We start from the raw sequence: 25,076 nt of genomic DNA on the forward strand, positions 1-25,076 counted from the left end.
ACTTTGGAAATGCTTGTATGACATTGCAGATAAAAAATGTAAAAGATCAACTTAGATCATTCTGTTAAGACATCATAGAGCTGATACCCCAGTGATATAGGTCTGAGGATATCTATGTCCATTTTTATCAAGAGATACGCCCCCTCAGAGTCAACTCTGTTACAGCTAAGTGCACATTATTGTTCATAACATAATCGAGGTCATGCAGTGTTTTAGCTTTGCTAATTCAAAAAATTAACTCGCCTCTTGATGTCAATTTCATTCAATGAATTTGATTCTATTGCAAAAAATATTAAATTTTCAACAGGATTCCAAGGCGATGATTTACCGTTAACGAAAACAGAAAATGTACATTTTTCCAATTTTATCTGAGATTTTCGAATTATTGAACATACTAGATACAGGTCATCTACATTATTGTAGTGCAAATGATTCTCAACTATTGTTACAAATACCGATGAACTTTGGAAATGCTTGTATGACATTGCAGATAAAAAATGTAAAAGATCACTTAGATCATTCTGTAAGACATCAATAGAGCTGATACCCCCAGTGATATAGGTCTGAGGATATCTATAGCCATTTTTGGAATACTTTGATAAATTAATTACAATAAAGAAAATGCAAGAATGTTAATTATATCTCCCAGTGCTGGGGGAAAAACAAATCTCTTATTTAATTTAGTATTTGCTGAAAATGGTTTAAAATTTAAGCACATTTACTTATTTACCTATATGGACTTTAACATGATGAAAAAAGAAAAATTCAAGCTCATAGATAGATAGTCACTAGATAGATCCGCGATAGTGCTTGAGAACCAAATTTTGTAACAAATTAAATGCTTCAATTACTTGAGATGTCATACAGACAAGGAAAGGTTTAATCATTGCTATAGACGTTTCATCAAACTTCTTAACAAAAACAGTATGAATATTTGAAGTTTTTGTTTTAACGCAAGTTTCATTATCAATTTATCTAAATTTGAAACTCTTTGTTTCATTCTGAAACTTACATTTTCCAATTTTATCTGAGATTTTCGAATTATTGAACATACTAGATACAGGTCATCTACATTATTGTAGTGCAAATGATTTCTCAACTATTGTTACAAATACCGATGAACTTTGGAAATGCTTGTATGACATTGCAGATAAAAAATGTAAAAGATCAACTTAGATCATTCTGTTAAGACATCATAGAGCTGATACCCCAAGTGATATAGGTCTGAGGATATCTATAGCTATTTTGGAATGCTTGTTCGTACTAAATTTACTATAGATATTCTCGGAGAGCACACTTAAAAAGCAACGCCTGCGGTTTGTACAGCACATAGAAAATTTGTGAAATTTTTCTTAACTGTCGGGTGGAAAGCAAACCAATCAGTATAAAGATGGATTCACTTTAATTTGTCAGTAGAAAAGGGAAAAAGGGAAATTATTTTTTCACTCATCTAGCATTCACTTTAATTTGACAGTATAAAGATGTATTCATCAGTATAAAGATGGATTCACTTTGCATTTAAAGATTTTAGGGTTGCATTTAAAGTAATATCCTTGCATTAAAGATCCTTGCAACTAACTCTAGAACGAGAAAACTTAAAGAGTAATAGGGTTTTAGCACATCTACAAAAGAGTTTCTTATCTATACTAGACTGGAATTTAATCTGTCAGTATAAGTTGAATTGGGTTCTTAGAGCTTCATGATGCTGACTTAAGATCTGACTGAGAGAATAATTTGAGCATATCTTCCAAGGTTGACTCTCACTGTCAGTATTTAGCACATCTACAAAAGAGTTTCTTATCTATACTAGACTGGAATTTAATCTGTCAGTATAAGTTGAATTGGGTTCTTAGAGATTCATGATGCTGACTTAAGATCTGACTGAGAGAATAATTTGAGCATATCTTACAAGGTTGACTCTCACTGTCAGTATTTAGCACATCTACAAAAGAGTTTCTTATCTAGACTGGAATTTAATCTGTCAGTATAAGTTGAATTGGGTTCTTAGAGCTTCATGATGCTGACTTAAGATCTGACTGAGAGAATAATTTGAGCATATCTTCCAAGGTTGACTCTCACTACACTTGCATTAGATGGATTCACTTTAATTTGACAGTAGAAATATGGATTCACTTTAATTTGACAGTAGAAAGATGGATTCACTTTAATCTGTCAGTAGAAAAGGGAAAAAGGGAAATTATTTTTTCCCTCACTGTCTCTCTTCCTCCCCCTCGTCCTCACTGGGAGAGGGGTGAGGGAGAGGGAGAAGGAGAGGGAGAGGGAGAGGGAGAGGGAGAGGGAGAAGGAGAGGGAGAAGGAGAGGGAGAGGGAGAAGGAGAGGGAGAGGGAGAAGGAGAGGGAGAGGAAAGGGGGAGGAGAGGGGGAGGAGAGGGGGAGGAGAGGGGGAGGAAAGGGGGAGGAGAGGGGGAGTTTGCGCATGCGCAGAGGGGAGGGGGAGGGGGAGGGGATTTGCGCAAAATTTTTTCCTTATTTCTCGCGGATTGCGCAAAAATTCTTAGCAGTGCTCTCAATATTAGGCTACTCTCAATACAGACAAACTTTGCCATTCAACGTGAACCTCAATGCAGACAAACTTTGCCATTACAACGTGGACCTCACTACAGACAAACTTTGCCATTACAACGTGTACCTCACTACAGACAAACTTTGCCATTACAACGTGGACCTCACTATAGACAAACTTTGCCATTACAACGTGGACCTCACTACAGACAAACTTTGCCATTACAACGTGGACCTCACTACAGACAAACTTTGCCATTACAACGTGAACCTCACTACAGACAAACTTTGCCATTACAACGTGGACCTCACTACAGAGCGCATGCGTCATAAAAATGATCGCTCCAGCCAGTGTCAAGGTCAACATGATGCTCTGTTTGTCAGATGACCAACTTCCACCAATCACAGCGCTCCATTTCAAATCCAGCGGACGCAGCGTTTCCCTCTCCAACTTTGAACCGTTGAGGAGCTTCCTCGGAGCTCTCAGGCCCTGGGAAGGCTCAAGGCTCACTGCAACTGCAGACTTGTTGCTGATAGTACGTTCTCTTTCAGTGCGCCAATTCCCAATTATTTTCTGAAAACTTTATATATTGCGATACTTCTGCAATACTTTGCAACACGTAGAAGTGCGTTCCTTGTGAAACCGTAAGTACCCTATTTCAATTCCATTACAAATTTATATATATTCCGTTTCCAGACTCGCATTTTCCCAACTTTGAATCATAGGTACTAGAGCACAGTTTGATTTCATAAAGGTTTGATTTGAATTTGATTTAAATACAGTTTGATTTAAATAAAGTTTGATTTAATCGATAGAATATAGATAGTTTGACCTCCATAATAGCTCAGCTTTATACGTTCAAAGATAATTTATTACTTGCTTTAAAATCTTCCAATACTGACCTTCAATACCATCACAAATTAATTTCTCTCCCTTTTCAGACTAGCATTCCCCTAAATTTGAATCATAGGTACTAAAACAAAGTTCAATTATTTCATTAAAGCATAACTCCTTGATAGAATCTAGATAGGTTGACCTCCATTAAATAGCTCAGCTTTATACGTTCAAAGATTAACTATTCATTGCTCTAAAATCGTTCAAATAAAGCATAACTCCTTGATAGAAATGAGATAGTTCGACCTCCATTAAAAACTCAGGTTTATGTTCAAAAGTGGATAGATTACTTTGAAAGCTTTAAATACTGACCTTCAATTCCAACACAAATTAATTTTTCTCCCGTTTTCAAACTTCCATTTTTCCAACTTTGAATCATATGTACTAAAACATAGTTTGATTGATTCAATAAAGGGTTACTAACTCTGATAGAAATTATATAGTTTTACCTCCATAATAGCTCAGCTTTATACGTTCAAAGATGAACTATTCATTGCTTTAGAATCCTTAAAATCTTTTCCTTGATAGAAATGAGATAGCTCGACCCCCATTAAAAAGCTCACCTTCATGTTCAAAAGTAGATAAATCACTCTGAAAGCTTTAAATACTGACCCTCAACCTAATTGGTGTTGATATTTCTATCATTGACAGTGACTTGTAGTGATTCAAGTTATCCCAACACACCTTCTCACTTCAACGTTTCAAATCGTATTTTCATTTTCACAGATCTTTTCATAAAATTTAATGAATTATTGTTCAGGGTGTCTCAATAACTGAAGATAATTTTATTTCCTATCCATTTGGGAGCTCTCGATTCCATGTTGCTTAACATATCTGGGTCCCAGTAGTGATTTTATATGCATGTTTTGTATTTTCATTGAAACCATTTTCACTGTTTATGAATTATGTCTATTCTCAAGCACCATGTTTAAAAATAGGCCTATATTTCATATCCATTCATGAGCTTTCGATTCCATGTTGCTTAACATATCAGGGTCCCAGTAGTGATTTTATATGCATGTTTTGTATTTTTATTGAAACCATTTTCACTGTTTATGAATTATGTCTATTCTCAAGCACCATGTTTAAAAATAGGCCTATATTTCATATCCATTCATGAGCTTTCGATTCCATGTTGCTTAACATATCAGGGTCCCAGTAGTGATTTTATATGCATGTTTTGTATTTTTATTGAAACCATTTCTACTGTTTATGAATTATATTTATTCTCAAGCACCATGTTCAGGAGTGTCTGGATAATTTCGAGCGCAAAAAGAGAGGCGTTATGTTCTATTGATTCGCATCGGTGGTTGATGCATAGTTATTCATAAAAGTATTATAGAATATTGAATTCATATAGAATACCGGTGATAAACTTCATAACTGTTGGGCTTAGACTGTTTTCTCCTGTGGGTTGAATTTTCACGTGAAATTGTTTATTAGTCAATAATGTTTCGATACTAATAGAGAGGAAGAGATAAGATTTTTGTTGTTTTTGAGTGGAAATTGACAAAATTCGGGAGTATTTTATATCTAAATTTTGAAGAGAGATAGTACAACAAATAGTTTTTCTCTCTCAGACAGTTCTTTCTTGTGAAAAAAATAAATGATTGAAATGCATCAATTTGAATGAATATGAGACCACCGCTGCAAATCTATTGGATATATCAGGACAAATCTTTTCGTAATCATTTAGAAATTTCTACATGGTGCGATAGTTGTAAGTTTAAATTTTATTGAGCGTTATCTTGTTTGAAATTTTTTCTTGGAGATTTTGTTACATATTTCATGATCTGTTTTCCATATTTTCATGTTTCATTCATTTATAAATTTCCCAAGTATCTATTCATGATTTGTTGGGAAGGGATGCTAAGACCAAATATTTTACCCCCGAATTTTGATGGAATAATATTTTATTTATTTATTATAATGTTATCCAAATTGAGGTTGGAGAAGAGTTTTTTTTGTTAAAAACCGTTTTCCCCTCGAATTTTGATGGAATAATATTTATTTATTTATTTATTTTAATGTTATCCAAATTGAGGTTGGAGAAGAGTTTTTTGTTTAAACCCGTTTTTCCCCCGAATTTTGATGGAATAATATTTATTTATTTATTATAATGCTATCTAAATTGAGGTTGGAGAAGAGTTTTTTGTTTAAAACCGTTTTCCCCCCCGAGTTTTGATGGAATAATATTTATTTATTTATTATAATGCTATCCAAATTGAGGTTGAAAAGAAGTTACTTGTTTTAAACCGTTAGTTGAGTATAGTTCACCATATGTATAGTTATGTTCCATCGTAGAGAGATAGTTCTTGAGAATAGTCAATTATTGTATTATGGAGTCTATTATAAGAGATATTTTGGAATACATTTTTCCGTACTCAACCAGGCTGAAGACTTCCTCTTCCTGAATATCCTTCTTCTTCTTCTCCTCCTCCTCCTCCTCCGCCGTCTCCTGCTGCTCCTTCTCATCCTCCTCTTTTTCATTCTCCTCCTCCTTCTCCTCATCATCCACTTCCTCCTGCTCCTCCTCCTCCTCCTCCCCCACCACTTCTTCATCCACTTTCACCTCCTCCTCTTCCTCCTCGACCTATTCTCCTTCGTCCACTTCTTCTTCATTCTCCTCCTCCTTGCACTCTTTTTCTTCCTCCTTCTCCTCCTCCTCCTTCTCCTCCTCCTCCTCTTCCACCTCCTCCTTTTCCTCGTCCTCCTCTTCCACCTCCTCCACCTCCATCACCTCTGTCTCCTCCCCCTCCTTACAATACATTTTATTAGGCTTTACATTCTATTAGAATACCAGCAGTTACACGTTCTCAGCAAAGGTTTATTTTAAAAATTTAAAAGCTTAAAACTTGACCACCTGAAATCTTGAAATATTGAAAATAGGCCAATAACCATCCTGGCTTGATTAAGAATCTATATGAAAAATTTCAAGTTGATCAGTCCAGTAGTTCAAACGTGATGATGCGTCATACATTATTTTCCCATCCCGTACGTGTATAAGCCAGTTCTTTCCTTTATCATAGTATAGATTACTACTTTCTGTATTCACTACCAGCAGAAAAAAATCAGTATTAACTGTGTGTTTTATGTCTTCAATATAATCACAGAATACAAGAAGAAATATTATAGAAGTTTTCTCTGATATAATATAGACTAGCTGGCCTTGAGTTGTTCAACTTTGCAGTACGGTGTTTATTTATTTATTTATCTATAAGGTTAGCAAAAAATACAAGAATCGGAGAAGAAAAAACAGGCTATTGCCTAAAACTTCTTCAATTTCCTAATTTAGTTTTAAATTGTCCAAATATTATAGGTTATGGCCATTCGAATTTCTACACCAAATCACAATCTAAATAAAAATTAGAATAAAACAAACAATTTTAAATTTGGATGGATTAATAATAAAAGTTTCTTAAAAACATTGAGTGTTGCCACATTCTTGTGGAACAATTATTATTCTCAGTTTTTCCAACAATATTATTGAGTTCCTATGTTTGCTGCTTTGCCTTCTCATAGAGCAATCCATTGACTTTAGCTTCTCGGTCAATGTTATTGATTTCTATCGAGTGTCATGATGTGTGGTCCAAATACAGCTGATTAGCGCGCAATTGCGACGCGCACTTGTGTGTTCGTAGCTGCTCGATTTTCTTAGAAAGCAGGCTGCATTGAACAACAAGTTCACTATTAGACATAATTACCAACTGGCGACGTATTTTTCCAACTCTGGAAAGGTTTTGAAGTCTAGTGAGGTGCACATTATAATAGAAGTGTTTGACTAGCAATGGTATTTCTATCCTTGTCTATCATTCAACAAAGCGGATAGAGCTATCTCTTTCTCGCTTGTTGTTAGATCGTCTTTTAAAACAATGTAGAATTGAACAAAATATTTCATCTCTATTATGAAATTATTGGAATATATAATATTCAAAGTGAAGAATAAATTTTAAATATTCAAATAAAAAAATATTCAATTGAAAAAATAAATTAAATCGGATAGAGCTATCTATTTCTCGCTTCGCTCAGATCGTCTTTCAACAATGTAGAATTGAACAGAATATTTCATGTCTATTATTAAATTATTGATATATATAATATTCAAAATGAAGAATAAATTTTAAATATTCAAATGAAATAATAAATTTTCAAAATATTTCGTCAAGCAATTGACAGCATAATTACCAACTGGCGACATATATTTTTCCAACTCTTGAATGATTTGAAGTCTATAATGAGGTCCGCATTATAATGACAGTGTTTGACTAGCAATGGTATTGCTATCCTTGTCTATCATTCGACAAAGCAGATAGCGCTATCTCTTTCTCGCTTGGGTCTGTTGTCAGATCGTCTTTCAACAATGTAGAATTGAACAAAATATTTAATCTTTATTATGAAATTATTGAAATATATAATATTCAAAATAAAAAATAATTTTTTTACATTCAAATAAAAAAATAGATTTTCAAAATATTTCGTCAAGCAATTGACAGCATAATTTTATAACAGCTGGCGACCTATTTTTCCAACTCTGGAAAGGTTTTAAAGTCTTTAGTGAGGTGCAAATTATAAGAGCAGTGTTTGACTAGCAATGGTATCGCTATCCTTGTCTATCAATCAACAGAGCGAATTGCGCTATCTCTTTCTCGCTTGTTGTCAGATCGTCTTTTTAAACAATGTAGAATTGAACAAAATATTTCATATGAAATTATTGTAATATATAATTTCTTGCTTAAAAAAATGATTGATCATTTTAAACGAGAATGAACAGTTGATATTACATCAATAAACCTGTATCAGCTACCGTCTATAGAAGGCATTGACAAGACTGAGGATCGCCAGATCGCCTTTTAACAATGTAGAATTAATAATCAATTAATAAAATATTCCATCTTGATTATGAAATTGTTGAAAAATATAATTTCTTGCTTAAAAAAAATGATTGATCATTTTAAACGAGAATGAACAGTTGATATTACATCAATAAACCTGTATCAGCTACCGTCTATAGAAGGCATTGACAAGACTGAGGATCGCCAGATCGTCTTTTAATGTAGAATTAATAATTAATTACCAAAATAATTAATTTTCATCATGAAATTATTGAAAAATATAATTTCTTGCTTAAAAAAAATGATTGATCATTTTAAACGAGAATGAACAGTTGATATTACATCAATGAACCTGTATCAGCTACCGTCCATAGAAGGCATTGACAAGTCGAAGGATCGGCAACGTTCTACATCAATGAACCTGTATCAGCTACCGTCTATAGAAGGCATTGACAAGTCGAAGGATCGACAACGTTCTTTCCTATCTTTCTCCACTGCCATTATAATGTGGACTTCACTAGTGCATACGATTTCAAAGAGATTGAGCACATGCTCCAACAGAAAAATTATGGTTCAGACTGTTTTGTTTTGCATCGGTTGATATTCGCTGCGTTCCCGCCAACTTATTCCCGCCATCTTTTTCCCGCCAACTCTGAACGGTCATTGTTCTTCTTCCATAGTCATCATTTCAATAAAATTATTATTGAGATCATTTTGGCGCGCACTTATTCTCCCTCACTCTCACTCCAATCTCTCTCTCTCTTTTTGGCAGAGAGTTAGTGGGGAGGATATTTTTAATATTTTTTCCGAAGAATGGACATTGATATGTCCAAAGCTCCGCCAATTTATGTAGATGCATAACATATAATATCTATAGTTATTATATTACAAATTACTTTTTCATATCATATACAGTTCAATAATTATTTTCTTAGTCTATATTATGTAAATTCATCTATAATTTTGCTGTATTGTAAGCTATTGTATATAAGTGTATAAGCCAGTATATTGTAATCTACATAAATAAAGTACTCAATTAATCTCTCCAACACTCCCTCAGTCTCTCTCTCTCCAACACTCCCTCATTCTCTCTCTCCAACACTCCCACACACTCTCTCTCACTCTCTGTAAAGGTAGTGTCTCAGAGTTCAAACGACATTTCAAACTGGAAACTTTGTTGTCGTTTCTCTCACCCATTCCAATTTATTATTTGGATGATGCTCCCATCCTATTCCATCTCACGCTTCTTTGTCTTCCCCACTCTTTCCATCACTCACTCTCTCTCCCACCCTCTTACACTTGCTCTATCTACAGTATATATCACTAGCCAGTATAATTATATTGTAATTAAAATTGAAACTGTTTCATGATTGGTTTGGAAAGTAGTATATATATCATACCGTTTTCAAAAATGCAAATATTTAAGAATTCTTAGAGACGCTGTTATCGCTCCGTTATCACAAGCTCATATCAGAAACTTTACATAAAATTTTAATATCACTCACTCTCTCCCACCCACTTACACTTACACTCTTACACTCTCCAGTATATATCACTAGCCAGTATAATAATATTGTAATTAAAATTGAATCTGTTTCATGATTGGTTTGGAAAGTAGTATACCGTTTTCAAAAATGCAAATTTAAGAATTCTTAGAGACGCTGTTATCACAAGCTAATATCAGAAACTTTACATAAAATTTTAATTTTGCTGATAGAAGAAAAATTCAAATCGGAAGGCGAGTAGACTATGAAACTGTTTTCAAAAATTTAAATATCTTGATTTTTACAAGAATGTTGTTATCGTTCCGTTATCACAGGCCCTTATCATAAATTATTCACGAAAATTTCATTTTCATGATGGAAGGAAAATTCGAACTGTTTCATGATCGGGAAGGGAAGTAAATTAGCATACCGTTTTCAAAAATATCTTAGTTCTCACAGATTTTGTTATCGTTCCCTTATCAATGTTTTTACTTTCCTTGCCCTATTACCATAGGTGAGGAAAGTATTGCTTTCCAAAAAAAATTAAGGTACCCCAATTTCTAAATTTTTATACGTTCCAAGGTCCCCTGAAAAAAGTGCCAAAAGTAGAGTCCAAAAAAGTGGTTTTTGGGTATTGGTCTGTGTGTGTGTGTGTGTGTGTGTGTGTGTGTGTGTGTGTGTGTGTGTGTGTGTGTGTGTGTCTGTGTACACGATATCTCATCTCCCAATTAACGGAATGACTTGAAATTTGGAACTTAAGGTCCTTTCACTATAAGGATCCGACACGAACAATTTCGATCAAATGCAATTAAAGATGGCGGCTAAAATGGCGAAAATGTTGCCAAAAACAGGGTTTTTCGTGATTTTATCGGAAACGGCTCCAACGATCTTGATCAAATTAATACCTAAAATAGTCATCAATAAGCACTATCAACTGCCACAAGTCCCATATCTGTATAAAAATTTCAGGAGCTTCGCCCCATCAATGCAAAGTTCGATTTTAGATTCCCAATTATCAGGCTTCAGATACAATTCAAACAAAAAAATCAAGTGGAGTAGATTAAGCATGAAAATCTCTACAATTAATGTTCAGTAACATTTTCACCTAAAATTGAAAATAAGCTTTAAATTCGAGAAAATATGATTATTCAATTGTAAATTATCGTTGATTCTATTGAATCATTCACTATGAAGAGATAGCAGACCTCATGTGTGTCTTCAGCGTTATTGCCCTGTCACCAGCTGACTAAAATCTTTGAATAGTAGCTTTGAGATGCGCGGGAACACTAGCGTCAGGTGATCAATTTTCATAACGGCAAGGAAAGTTGTGTGAGTGCGCCACACCAGATTTTTTATCATGAAATCGATAGAAATCTCAATGTTAGTGATAGAAGAGAAATTCAAACAGTTCCAAGAACGGGAAGACCAGTAGATTAGTATACTGTTTTCAAAAATTTGAATATCTCAATTTTCACAGATTTTGCTATCGCTCTGCGTTATCAATGTTTCTTATCATGAAATTGATGGAAATATCAATTTTAGTGATAAGAGGAAAATTCAAACTGTTTCATGATCAGGAAGGCAAGTAGACTATCATACAGTTTTCAGAAATTTTAATATCTCAATTTTCACAGATTCTGTTATCATTTCCTTATCACTGTTTCTTATCATGAAATTAATAGATATCTCAATTTTAGTGCTAGAAGGAAAATTTAAACCTTTCATGATTGGTAACGCGAGTAGTATATCCTACCGTATTGAGAAATTCAAATAATATATGAATTTTCACAAAAATGTTGTTATCGCCACGTTATCACAGCCTCTTATCACAAATTTTCCAAGGAAACTTTATTTTCATGACATATGAAAAATTCAAACTGTTTCTTGATCGGTAAGGCCTGTAGAATAACATACAGTTTTCAAAAATTCAAATATATAAATTTTCACATTCTGTTATTGCTTTGTTATCACAGGCTTTTATCACAAATTCCCCACGAAAACTCAATTTTCCCAATAGTAGAAAAATTCAATCTATTCCGTGATCGAGAAGGCCAGAAGTATATCATACCGTTCTCAAAAGTTCAATGATCTAAATTTTCACACATTCTGTTATCCCTCTGCGTTATCAATGTTTCTTATCATGAAATTTATAGAAGACTCAATTTGAGTGCTAGAATAAAAATTGAAACTGTTTCAGGATCAGGTAGGCCAGTAGTATATCATGGCCAGTAGACTATCATTCAGTTTTCAATAATCCAAATTTTTCAATCGTCAGATAAATGTTGTTATAGCTCTGTTATCACAGGCTCTTATCAAAAAATTTCCACGAAAACTCATTCTTCATGATGGAAGAATAATCAAAACTGTCTCATAATCGGGAAAGCCATTAGACTATGATACGGTTTCCAAAAATTTAAATATCTCAATTTTCAGAAAAAATTGTTATCACAGGCTCTTATCACAAATTTCCCACGAAAACTCAATTTTCACAATAGTAGAAAAATTCAAACTAGTCCGTGATCGAGAAGGCCAGAAGTATATCATACCGTTTTCAAAAATTCAAATATCTGAATTTTTACAGATCTTGATATTGCACTGCGTTATCAATGTTTCTTATCACTAATTTTCCACGAAAACTCAATTTTCACAATAGTAGAAAAATTCAAACTAGTCCGTGATCGAGAAGGCCAGAAGTATATCATACCGTTTTCAAAAATTCAAATATCTGAATTTTTACAGATTTTGTTATTGCACTGCGTTATCAATGTTTCTTATCACTAATTTTCCACGAAAACTCAATTTTCATGATAGAAGAAAAATCAATACTGGTTCATGATCGGGGAGACCAGTAGATTATCATACCGTTTTCAAAAATTCAAATATCGGATTTTTTACAAAAATGTTGTTATCGTACCGTTATTACAGGCTCTTGTCACAAACTTACCATGAAAACTTAATTCTCCTGACGGAAGGAAAATTCAAACAGTTTCATGTTCGGGAAGGCGATTATTTATTTATTTATTTATACGTAGATACAATAACAAATCATATAAATATGATTGGGAAGGAACAACAGGCTTGGCCCAAAACTATTCCATTCCCAAATTTTGATTACATGTCCAAAAAATAGGTTATGTTTGTTCTGTAAGAAGTTCAAGGTCAACTTTCGTCCAAAAATAAATATGAGATGCAAATTTTAAATTTAGAAAAATTAAAACACCAAATTATAGTTAAATATTACACTTAATTATCACTGCACATTGTATTAATTAAGTTATTTTATGAATTTTGAAGCCAGAAATACACACAAATTCTCACTAAGAACAGCCGAAGTTTGTTATATTAGCCGAAGTTCTATTATTAGACTGTGATACCGTTTTCAAAAATTGAAAAATATGAATTTTCACAACAATGTTGTTATCGTTACGTTATCACAGGCTCTTATCACAAATTTTCCATGAAAACTTAACTTAAAACTTAGAATGAAAACTACATGAAAACTTAACATGATGGGAGGAAAACTCAAACTGTTTCATGATTGAAGAAGCCAGTAGTATATCATGCCGTTTTCAAAAATCAAAATATCTGAATTTTCCCAGATCTTGTTATCCCTCCGCGTAATCAATATTTCTTATCTTGTTAGTATTCTTAATTTTAGTGCTAGAATTAAAAGTCAAACTGTTTCATTATTAGGCCAGAAGACTATCATATCGTTTTCAAAAATTTGAATATCTTAATTTTTACAGATTTTGTTAGCGCCCTGCGTTATCAATGTTTCTTATCACAAATTTTCCACGAAAACTCAATTTTCCCAATAATAGAAAAATTCAAACTGGACCGTGATCGGTAAGGCCAGAAGTATATTATACCGTTTTCAAAAGTTGAAATATCTGAATTTTCACAGATTTTGTTAGAACGCCCTGCGTTATCAATGTTTCTTATCACAAATTTTCCACGAAAACTCAATTTTTATGATTGAAAAAGGATAATTCGAACTGTTTCAGACTATGATACAGTCTATAGCCTGTAGTCTATAGCCTACAGTCTATAGTCTACAGTCTATAGCCTGTTTCAGGCTATTAGACTATGATACTGCTTTCAAAAATTGAAAAATCTGAATTTTCACAGATCTTGTCATCGCTCTGCGTTATCAATGTTTCTTATTTCGATGGTAATCTTGATTTTAGTGCTAGAATGAAAATTCAAACTGTTTCATTATCAGGTCAGTAGACTATCCCGTTGTCAAAAATTCTAATATATGAATATTCACAAATATGTTGTTATCGTTCCGTTATCACAGGCTCTTATCACAAATTCTCCACGAAAACTTAATTCTCATGATAAAAGAAAAGTCCTTGTTCGTAAGAAAGAGACGAAAGAAAATTCAAACTATCTGCCTTCCCACTGCTCGGTATAGAGGATAGTTCTAAAAATTAATTGATTCGTCCTGTATCCATGAACCATTATAGTGTTTCTCAATGTGGAAGAAAACATGAAGCTATAGAGATTGAGGTCCAGTTTATAATGGCAGTGGAAAAAGATAGGAGAACATCATTGTCGATTCTCTTCCTTGCCACTGCCCTCTAAAGAGGATAGTTCTAAAAATTAATTAATTTGTCCTGTATCCATGAAAGGATACAATTTGGTAGGATACAATTTTTTGGTAGAGAGTTAGTGGGGAGGATATTTTTAATATTCTTTCCGAAGAATGGACATTGATATGTCCAAAGCTCCGCCAATTTATGTAGATGCATAACAATATGATTATTATCTATAGTTATTATATTAAAAATTGCTTTTTCATATCATATACAGTTCAATAATTATTTTCTAAGTCTATATTATGTAAATTCATCTATAATTTGCTGTATCATAAGCTATTGTATATAAGTGTATAAGCCAGTATATATTGTAATCTACATAAATAAAGTACTCAATCAATCAATCAATCAATGAACCATCATAGTGTTTCTCAATGTGGAAGAAAACATGAAGCTACAGTGAGGTCCAGTTTATAATGGCAGTGGAAAAAGATAGGAGAACATCATTGTCGATTCTCTTCCTTGCCACTGCCCTCTAAAGAGGATAGTTGATACTGGTTCATCTGATGTCGTATCAACTATTCATTCCTTTTGAAAATAACCAATAATATTTATTTAATAATTATTTAAAGTATTTATTCGTCAAGATATTTTTTTTTACAATAATCTCCCATAATTGAGATCTTTAAAATTATGGGGGAATCTATTTAAAAATTCCACTTTTATTGCACACCATGAAACTATAAGGAATATCATCCAATTGAGATAAATAGAATTGTGTGAAATATGTTAGTTAACATGGTGAGGAGTACGATAAGATGAGATTTATATTAATATTACATCAATAAACCTGTATCAGCTACCGTCTATAGAAGGCATTGACAAGACAGAGGATCGGCAACGTTGATCTCCTAGTTACGATTGATAATGACATTTCAAGTATAAAGAATATGTGATGAAGAATATTTGAGAATATGAGTAAATAGGAATAAGAATATGAAAAAATAATATTTCAAGATTATGTAAAATATTGACTGTGGAAATGTTGGCTGTTGATTGAGATAAATAAAATTGTGTAATATGTGAGTTCGAATAATGAGGAGTACGATAAGATGAGATTTATAGTAATACTAGCCGTCAGGCTCGCTTCGCTCGCCATATCCGTCTAGCCAGGGGGCTCCGCCCCCTGGACCGCCGACTGGATCGTCCAAGAATGAGGTCAGCAGGCTCGCTTCGCTCGCCTGCATTTTTCATTTGAGCATTTTTATCATATGTTAGGACGATCCAGTCGGGGATCCAGACTAAACGGCTGGCTAAACGGATATGGCGAGCGAATTGAGTCTGACTGCTAGTAATATAATATTCCCAGGATTAAAGTAGCAGTGCCCAATCAATTTTTCCGCCATAAATGCATTCAAATCTTCAACTTGGTGCCAACCTAACAAAGTCACTCAACTTAAAGCCAACCTGACAAAATTATTAATTTAGTTACCAGAACAACTGTTTCGAAGAGGTACTCTCTCTAGATTATAGTTCTATATTAACATATGGTATGGACATTTCAATTATAATTAAGATATTGGAATAAGAAGAATATACATGCTAAAAGACAAACTTTGAACCCTTAAAAACCACCCTTAGAGTTAAAATATCGCCAAAAGATTTCTTAGTGCGCCTCTAAAGGGCCAACTAAACATACCTACCAAATTTGAACGTTTTTGGTCCGGTAGATTTTTAGTTCTGCGAGTGAGTGAGTGAGTAAGTCAGTCAGTCAGTCAGTCAGTCAGTCAGTCAGTGAATCAGTGAGTGAGTGCCATTTCGCTTTTATATATATATAGATATAGATTACATCAATAAACCTGTATCAGCTACCGTCTATAGAAGGCATTCACAAGACAGTGGATCGGCAACGTTGATCTCCTTACGATTGATAATGAATGGCATAATGAAATTTCAAGAATACACTATATGTAAAGAGGAATATGAGGAAATATGAATGAGAATATGAATAAAGAATATTATTTAAAGATTATGTAAAATATTGACTGTGGAAATGTTAGCTGTTAGCTGCTTTTTAGCCCGGACTTGAGTTGTTGAGATTTTCAGTACAGAGCTGCAATCAGTGAGTATGGAATGTATTACATTACATTCTGTACACAATAATCATTCTATACTTCATAATAATTAATTATAGAATGATCATTCTATAATCAATTTCATTCATGGCTACAAGTAGAGAATAAAATGTAGATTGACACATTTCAATTATTACACTGTAAACTCTGGCTGCAAAGCTTCTCGTCGAAAACCATTCATTATTCTCATTTTTTCCTTGGGAATATTATTGATTTCTTTTCATTATTCAATTTCACGTTGTGTGGTCGCTAGGTCGAGAAAACGCTGTCATTAGTCGTACGACTTTCCACTGTCATTAGTCGTACGACTTACCGCTGTCATTAGTCGTACGACTTTCCACGAAACTAAACAATACCAAGCTTACTAGAAACGATTATTTCAGGTCCACGTTATAATGGCAGTATCTGATACATTGGTGTTGCTATCCTTGTCTATCATCTGACAAAGCAGGTAGCTCTCTCTTTCTCTAGAGTGAGATCCACGTTATAATGACAGTATTTGATTAACATCGGTGTTGCTATCCTTGTCTATCATTCCACAAAACAGAAAGCACTCTCCTTCTCTAGCTCCGCAACGTTGCCATTTTCCAAACAATCTAGAAATATAATATTAATCAAGGCAGGGCACAAATGGCAACACTGTTTTCTATCTACTCCACGTGGACTTCAGTATAGCAACGATAATTTCTGTAATATTCTAAACCAGATTTGACGATTCGATTTCAGATCGACTGAAAAGTATTCTATTGTAGAGAAATTTTCAGAATCCAACAAAAGAATTGAGTGCACGCGCAGTTTGTTTTGTCTTGAATCAGTTTATGTTTATGTTTGCTTCGATTTTGTTCCCGCCAACGGTCATATTCTTCAGGAGTCATCAGTTTGTTGACTTCTTGTCGAATACTCTTTCTCTTTCTTTCACTCACTGTCTCTCTCACACTCTCCCTACCATTGAAATGAGCTGTGGCTTGCCTTTGCCCTGGGACGTGTCATGTGATCTGCTCTTAGCCAATCACAGAGCTCCATTTCAAATCTGCTGGTTCAGTGTTGAGGCCCGGCCGGCCGTTTAGGCTAGCTCCTTCTCCTCCTGCTCCGCCACCACCTAATCCTCCACCTCCTAAACCTTTCTTCTTCTCCTTCTCCTCCTCCTCCTCCATCTTCCTTTCTCTCTACCTCCTCCTCCTACACCTTCTCAATCCTTCTTCTCATCATCATCCTCTTTCTCATCATCCTCTTTCTCATCCTCCTCATTCACCTTATCCGCCACATCTTCCTCCTCCTCCTCTTCTCCCTCCATCACCTCCTCTCCTCCTCATCCTCCTCTTCCTCCTCATTATCATAATCACATCTCAATTTTAGTGATAGGGTAAAAATTTCAACTGTTTCTTTACCAGCAAGACGAGTAAATTTATACTTCTTTGAGAAATTCAAATATCTCAATTTTAACAGAATTTAGATGTTACAGTTCCTTATCACAGGCTCTTATAAAGAATTCTCAAGAAAATTTTATTTCAGTGATAGAAGGGAAATTCAAACTGTTTCTCAATCAGACGGGTGATTAAACCATTATACTTTTCCGAAAAATTCAAATATCTCTGATTATCAATAAATCAGTGGTTTTTTGACAATTCCTTAGTCTTTTTCATTCAATATGTTACAGTTTCCTTATCACAGGCTCTTATCAGAATTTTCAAGGAAATTTTATTGCAGTGATAGAAGTAAAATTCCAACTGTTTTGTAATCAGAAAGGCGGGTGAAACATTATATTTTTCGAAAAACTCAAATATCTCAATTTTAACAAAATTTTGTTATCATAGCTTTGTTATCACAAGCCCTTATCGAATTCTTGAAGAGAACTCAATTCTAGTGATAGAAGGAAAATTCAAATTGTTTCTCAACCAGGAAGGCGAGTAAACTATTATACTTTCTTAAAAAATTGAAATATCTCAATTTTAACGAAATTTAGTTGCTACAACTCCTTATCACAGATAGGCTTTTATTAGAATTTTCAAGAAATCTCAATTTTAGTGATAGAAGGAAAATTCAAACAGTTTCTTAACCAGGAGGGCGAATAGACCATTATACTTCTTTGAAAAATTCAAATATCTCAATTTTAACAAATTTTTGTTTTTACAGTTTCTTATCACAGCTCTTATCAGAATTTTCAAGAAAATTTCATTTCAGTGATAGAAGGAAAATTCCAACTGTTTTGTTATTGGGAAGGCGGGTTGACATTATTCTTCTTTCAAAAATTCAAATATCTTAATTTTAACAAATTTTTGTTTTTACAGTTTCTTATCACAGCTCTTATCAGAATTTTCAAGAAAATTTCATTTCTGTGATAGAAGGAAAATTCCAACTGTTTTGTTATTAGAAAGGCGGGTTGACATTATTCTCCTTTCAAAAATTCAAATATCTTAATTTTAACGAAATCTAGTTGTTACAACTCCTTATCACAGACAGGCTGCTATCAGAATTTTCAAGAAATCTCAATTTTAGTGATAGAAGGAAAATTCAAACTGTTTCTTAACCAGGAGGGCGAGTAGACCATTATACTTTTTCGAAAAATTCAAATATCTCAATTTTCACAAAAACGTTGTTATCGCTACGTTATCACAGGCTCTTATCACAAATTATCCACTCAATTAAAAACTCAATTTTCATGATAGAAGAGAAATGAAAACTGCTTCATGATCGGGAAGTCCAGTAGACTGTTATACCGTTTTCAAAAATTCAAATATATGAATTCCTACTTTATAAAACACTTATTAAAATGGGCTGCTTTTAAATTAATAAAACAAAATAAATCTTATTTCTTTAAAATAGTTGAACAACTAGTTTCGGTTTACACCATCTCAGGTTCTAAAATAAAATAAAATTCAATAACTGTTTCCTAAGTAATATAAAACGAACATATGAATTTAAATATATGTTCGTTTTATATTAATAATTAGGAAACAGTTATTGAATTTTATTTTATTTTAGAACCTTAAGATTGTGTAAACCGAGACTAGTTGTTCAACTATTCTGAAGTTTTTTAAAGAATAAAGGGTGCTATAAGATTCATTTTGTTTTATTAATGAATTCCCACCTATTCTGTTATCGCTCCCTTATTACAGTTTCTTATCATGATATCCTTAGAAATCTCAATTTTAGTGCTAGAAGAAAAATTCAAACAGGTCCGAGTTCAGGACGGCGATTAGACTATGATACTGGTTTCAAATATTCAAATGTCTAGATTTTCACAGTTTTTCAATTTTGTATCCAATGGGCGGGAGAATTGATTGATTGATTGATTGAGTACTTTATTTATGTAGATTACAATATATACTGGCTTATACACTTATATACAATAGCTTACAATACAGCAAAATTATAGATGAATTTACATGATATAGACTAAGAAAATAATTATTGAACTGTATATGATATGAAAAAGCAATTGTAATATAATAACTATAGATAATAATTATATGTTATGCATCTACATAAATTGGCGGAGCTTTGGACATATCAATGTCCATTCTTCGGAAAGAATATTAAAAATATCCTCCCCACTAACTCTCTACCAAAACGTTAATTTCATTATTCAAACTAAGGATTTATTTATTAATGGAAATATTGTAAAAGTTTTAATCAATATGAATATTTGAATTTAAACAATATGAATCAGAGATGAAAGCCGCTTGTGTTGTCCATTGTTCTGCTATTGTTTTGCAGCTGTGCCTTGTTACAAACAGTTTTGTAGCTGGAAACTTCTCTTACTCTCTCTCTTTCTCTTCCTCTTTCTCTTTCATTGTTTAGCTATCAGTCGCCACTTGCAACCTGACTCCGCTCGACTCCGACTTCTAATTCTGTTATTTTCCTTGCTCAAAACTGATGATTCTGATTTCTTTCTGTCTGGAGGTTTGATTTCAAGAATTATGTTTCTGACAAACAACAGCAACAACCTGTTTAGCTTGCAATAACTTGTCGAGATCTGCATCTTTCTTCCACCCTCTCTCTTTCACACACTCTTTCTCACTGTATCTCTCATCTTTATTTCACACTCTCTCTCTCTCTCTCTCACACACACACACACACACACTTTCTTCCTTTCTCTCTCTCTCTCTCTCTCTCTCTCTCACTGTATATCTCACTCATCCTCTCTGTCTCTAGATTTACAATTTTTATGCATCTACAATTTAGAGAGTTAGTGAGAAGGATATTTTTAATATTCTTTCCGAAGAATGGACATTGATATGTCCAAGTCTTCACCAATTTATGTAGTCTAAATGCATTACAATAATTATAATTATCTATAGTTATTACAAATTGCTTTTTTCATATCATATACAGTTCAATAATTATTTTCTTAGTCTATATTATGTAAATTCATCTATAATTTTGCTGTATTGTATGCTATTGTATAAGTGTATAAGCCAGTATATATTGTAATTTACATAAATAAAGTACTCAATCAATCAATCTCTCTGTATCTCTCATCTTTCTTCCACGCTCTCTCTCTCTCACACACACTTTCTTCCTTTTTCCCTCTCTCTCACTTTATATCTCTCTCTTTCTATCTGTTTTTGTATCTCACTGTACGTCACTCTGTTCCTCTCCCACTCACTCCCTCTTTCACTCCCTCTCACTCTCTCAAACTATCCTTGTCTGTACATTGGATGTGAACGGACTTTGCAGCGACGAAAATATACAAAACACATCAGTGTTTTCTGCTCAGAAAACGGTCGGTTTGAAAATTGTGGAAGAGCCTTTTCGAATTTAATAATTATTCTGTTGTTTATACTTTGAGAATCCATTGCAAAGTTCTAACTCTCTTGCAACTCTTGCAAGATTGAAAGAATCAAACTGCCTTTACACCAAAATTATCAACAAAATGTTTATTTTTCCGTCCTTATAGATTCCACAAGATTGAACATAACTTATCCCACACATGATTTGCATAATGTGTTTCTCAAGCTCCATTCAATCTAATGGAATCTACTAGTAGTTCTGTGAACAGTAGACCTCACGCAGTTTTCTCATCCACAAATATCTGATGTCACCTGTTCTAATTGATTCAGTTGAACCATAATATATACTCTTGAAAACTGTTATTTGTTTTCTCCAAGATGAAAAACTCACTTATATTAATAAACTCAGTTCACGTTGTTTGAATTCGTATCCCATTATGATAATTTATCCAGTTCCGTGATAATCTTTACATCTGATGAAAAAAATTTCAACTATTCAATTTTTTTTTCAATCAAGAATATTATAACTTCTTCAGCATTAATTAGTTCATTTAATCATCTTTTATTTTATTTTTAATTATCTATTGAATTTGTTTTTCAAATGTGAGAATATTGATACTGATGGGCACGCATCATAAAAGATATGAAACCCTTCCTTATAGAGAAAGATATTGCCAGACATCTGTATAATCCATGCACTGAATAATCCACTTGTCAGCTGATTGATTATGAATAATTCTATAGTCTGATTAATCCTATCTTCAGAGGAGGTGATATATATATATATATATATATATATATATATATATATATATATATTATATATATATATATATATATAGTGATATCAGAGTATGTGGGAATTCCTTTTCTTTTCATATTATCCTTAAAATGAAAAATTTAAAAAAAAACCTTGTGTATACATCGACGCGCAGTTTAAAAGGAATATTCCTGCCAAATATCATCGAATTCTATCAAACGCGTTTGGCCGTAATCGCGTTACATGCAGACAGACAAAAGCAAATCCGAGTTAAAACGTAGACCTCACTACGTTCGGTCAATAAGGACGGAAAAATAAAAATTTTGTCAATAACTTTGGTGTGAGCGGAACTTAAGAGAGAGTAGGGTTGTGTTTGTTTGTTCGCATCAAAACATGTCAACTTATGAATTGCATACTGGAAAAACGGGAATGATTTAAATCTCCAAATATTGCACATATATTCAAAAAATATCAATCTAGTGCACCTCGAACGCAAATTAAAATTTCCCTTGTAGATTTTCTAGAACTAATGTTCGAATTTCATTCATGGGACATGAATATCCCATCCTATACTATTAAACGAGCAACTTCTGTTTAGATATTCAGATGTTTGGATGTTTATATGTTTATATGTTTGTATTTTACCGGATCTCGAAAACAGCTCTTAACGATTCTCACGAAATTCAGAACACAGTAGGTTTATAATATAAAGACTCGATTGCACTAGGTCTCATCCCTGGGAAAACTCGCTGAAGTACACTAAAAGGATGACTATTATTCATCCTTGGGAAAACAGCTGATAATAATTATTTCGTCGTCTGTTTATGATGAAGGGAGTGAGCGAGTTCATGTGTGTGGGATTGTGTCAAAATTATGACTCAGCTGTTGAACTTTTGTTATCATTCAATCAGGTACTTAGTGTGCCGGTTGCAAAAAAGCTGGGTTATTTTCAATCGTGATTAGTTCCAGTGGATCCATGTTTTTGAAATGGTCTTCTCTGATTTGGTTCACGTGAACTTAATCAGGATTAAAATTTAACCGGTTTTTGAGCAACTGGGCATTTGTGAGGGAAATTTTTGTATTCCCCTGGAATAGAATCTCAATTATCTGTTATTAGATGGAACATTTCTGTATGAATGTTATTATAATTTTTCTTCTCTCGTAATAATTTTTTTATGCTTTTGTACTCCAGAGCGAAGCTCGGTCCCCGATATTATGAATAATATTCCTTGAGTATACAAATGTAGAAAGATAATACATATATAATCAAGAATAATAACAAACTTCTCTATTGCTTAATGCAACTAGATATGAAATAATATTTATTACTAGCCGTCAGGCTCGCTTCGCTCGCCATATCCGTCTAGCCAGGGGGCTCCGCCCCCTGGACTCCCGACTGGATCATCCAAGAATAAGATCAGCAGGCTCGCTTCGCTCGCCTGCATTTTTCATTTGAGCATTTTTATCATGTTAGGACAATCCAGTCGGGGGTCCAGACTAAACGTCTGGCTAAACGGATATGGCGAGCGAAGCGAGCCTGACGGCTAGAAATATAATATTCCCAGGATTGAAGTAGCAGTGCCCAATCAATTTTTCCGCGATAAATGCATTTAAATCTTCAACTTGGTGCCAACCTAACAAAGTCAACTCAACTTAATGCCAACCTGACAAAATTATTAATTTAGTTGCCAGTTAACAACTGTTTCGAAGAGGTACTCTATCTAGATTATAGTTCTATAGTAACATATGATATGGAAATTTCAATTATAATTAAGAGATTGGGAGAAGAAGAATATACATGCTAAAAGACGAACTTTAAACCCTTAAAAACAACCCTTAGAGTTAAAATATTGCCAAAAGATTTCTTAGTGCGCCTCTAAAGGGCCAACTGAACATACCTACCAAATTTGAACGTTTTTGGTCCGGTAGATTTTTAGTTATGCGAGTGAGTGAGTGAGTGAGTGAGTGCTATTTCGCTTTTATATATATAGATTAAGATCTCCTACATAATCATCCATCTTCTCCTCTTCTTCTTCTTCTTCGTCTTTTTCTTCTTCTTTTCCTTCTTCATTTCCCCCTTTTTCTTCTGCTTCTGCTCCTTCTTATTCTCCTTCTTCTTTTCCTTTTTCTTCTTATTTTTATTTTTCTTCCTCTTTTTCTTCTTCTTCTTTTTCTTTCCCTTTTTCTTCTTCTTCTTCTTTTCCTTTTTCTTCTTCTTCTTCTTCTTCTTCTTCTCTTCTTCTTCTTCTTCTTCTTCACCTTCTTCTCCACTTTCTTCTCTTCTTCTTCTTTTTCCTTCTTTCTCTTTTCCTTTTTTTTTCTCCTTTTCCTTTTTATTCTCTTTTTCTCCTCCTTTTCCTTTTTCTTCTCCTTCTTCTTCTCCCTCTCCTTCTCCTCCTTCTTTTTCACCAAATTTGTGTTAAAAATTTGAAACTGATTGATCGAATTGTTCAGCTGCAGTTATTGTTCAGAACACAACATACACACACTGACAGACAGACAACGACTTTGGTCTTGAGTCAAAATTAAGAACTTGCCAACGCTCGTTCAATTATTCTACTTTTTTATGTTCCCTGGACATAGGTGAGAGAGGCCTTTTTACAAGAGATTTGCTCCAGTTCTAAGCACGAATTCCCGCTAGTCTGTGGATATAGACGAGAAGAGAGTTGAATGGTTGAATGAATTTTAAATGAATGAATTAATTTGTCTCTGTTTCAGATGGAGGGTTTGATCCTGAGATCGAGGGTGGTGCCTCGTAGGCCCCCTCACCCCTACGCTCTAAGGAACAACAGGGTGCGGCCAGGTAACAAAACACATTATAATCATGTCAATAGTTATTTGTGCAACTAGTGCGCAAAGTGACAGTTTGCTGCACCGAAAGAAACATTTACGCCCGAGCCGTAGGCGAGGGCGGAATGGTCTCTTGAGTGCAGCAGAGGAACTTTGCGCACGTATTTCACATTAAGTTTTTCCTACAGTTACCATTGAATATGAAAAGTGGGTAATTATTGGTAAAATTGCCTGAAATGCATCAAATGTTTTTCTGTGTAATTTTATTATTGATAAAAACCTTAATTTATTGTCGAATTGAATAAAAATGTTGTCGTTTGTTATAATATCTAATACTAATAATTAGCGCGTTGTGCTTGGTTGCACCTCTGCTCACTATAGCA

The 25,076-nt window shown here is 33.7% G+C and overlaps 1 protein-coding gene across 2 annotated transcripts in view; it reads left to right on the forward strand.

Moving 5' to 3' along the window:
• The first annotated feature begins 3,060 nt into the window (after nucleotides 1-3,060).
• The window catches only part of LOC120353892 (pollen-specific leucine-rich repeat extensin-like protein 3), a 56,853-nt gene continuing 34,837 nt past the window's right edge, over nucleotides 3,061-25,076 (forward strand). Inside the window, exons 1-2 of one of the 2 annotated variants that reach the window (XM_039439331.1) lie at nucleotides 3,061-3,168; nucleotides 24,622-24,706. The gene's annotated coding sequence lies outside the window, so the exon portion shown is untranslated. The remainder of the gene's footprint in view (nucleotides 3,169-24,621; nucleotides 24,707-25,076) is intronic. The other variant, XM_039439333.1, reaches the window with a different exon arrangement.

Source organism: Nilaparvata lugens, chromosome 12, assembly GCF_014356525.2.
Source record: "Nilaparvata lugens isolate BPH chromosome 12, ASM1435652v1, whole genome shotgun sequence".
Lineage (NCBI taxonomy): Eukaryota > Metazoa > Arthropoda > Insecta > Hemiptera > Delphacidae > Nilaparvata > Nilaparvata lugens.